Source organism: Brassica oleracea, chromosome C1 (assembly GCF_000695525.1).
Source record: "Brassica oleracea var. oleracea cultivar TO1000 chromosome C1, BOL, whole genome shotgun sequence".
NCBI classification, from domain to species: domain Eukaryota; kingdom Viridiplantae; phylum Streptophyta; class Magnoliopsida; order Brassicales; family Brassicaceae; genus Brassica; species Brassica oleracea.
In genome coordinates, this window is record NC_027748.1 from 11,180,102 (window position 1) to 11,181,446 (window position 1,345).

The 1,345-nt window shown below is 35.5% G+C and overlaps 1 pseudogene; it reads left to right on the plus strand.

Annotated features, from left to right (window-relative positions):
* Positions 1–298: 298 nt before the first annotated feature.
* LOC106331465 lies at positions 299–1,192 on the plus strand (annotated as a pseudogene).
* The last annotated feature ends 153 nt before the right edge of the window (positions 1,193–1,345 follow it).

Here is a 1,345-nt window from a genome sequence, read left to right on the forward strand (position 1 = left end):
CAACAATTCCACAGAAAAAAAAAATATTTATCTTCTTTAAATCAGCTCCTATATTTTCATTGGTTGATCAAATTCTTTTGAGATTCTTATCTACTCCAATTATTAAAACTCAATTATTTTATAGTAATCGTTTTTTATATATAAAAAATATATGAAAATTCATGATTTTTTATGATCTATAAAAAGAGACTAGTCTCACTTCATTTGGATACATAAAAAAAAACGTCAACTTTCACTATAATTTTTGTATTAGCATTTAATTAAAAAAAATTGTGTTTAAACTCTATTTCTTTTGCAAATGGATCACAATAATAATCCATTTAACACTCAAAATTCGTCAAATTTTCTTTTCAACTATCCAAATTCCAACAACTATCATTTTCAAAATCAACCTTCAAACACACCCCAAAATATACCAAATTATGGTTTTGCACCAAATTTCGTTATGCCATCATCTGTTCCAAACTATCCTCCGTATTATGGATCAGTGATGCCAAATTTATCTCAAAGGCCTCCTATTTCTTCAGCTTCAATGGGTAATGATGTTGTACCAAATATTGGAACAACCGAATTTCCAGAATTTTCTACACAAATAGGTCTTGGTGTCACGAGCGCTGTCAATGAAGGCACTCGAAAGGAAAATGAAGAAGATTCAACTCATGCTCGCCGCAAAAGCCCGAAATGGACCACTGATCAAAATTTGGTGCTAATTAGTGGTTGGATTAAGTATGGAACTGATAGTGTTGTTGGCAGGAACCAAAAAAGTGAAGCATATTGGGGGAAAATTGCTGAGTACTGTAATGAGCATTGCTCATTTAATCCTCCACGAGATGGAGCTTCGTGCAGAAACCATTACAACTATATGAGCAAAAAGTTGAGCAAATGGGTTGGCGCATACGATAATGCTACGCGTATGCAACAAAGTGGGTGGTCGTAGAATGATGTCCTAGCAAAAGCGCATGAAATATATTCAGGTGGTAAGAATGAACATTTCAATTTAATGTCAGAATGGCATGCTCTCCGTGATCAACCACGGTATGGTAGCCAGGTAGGAGGAAACAGTGGTTCAAGTAGTGGATCTAAGAGATCCCGCGAAAATGATGCAAGTGACTCTAACTCTGTCGGATCTAGTGTTCGTCCAATGGGGAGAGACGCAACAAAAAAAAAGGTAAAAAGAAAAACGTCGGTGTAACTTTGGAGATGGTCAACGAAGAGTGGAATGAATTCAAACAATTCAAAGAACAGGAATTGGAACGATTGGACAAAATAGCCAAGAGACAAGAGGAGGCAAACCAATTGATGAAAGAAAAGACTCAAGCTAAGAAGATGAAGATGTTCATGAAGC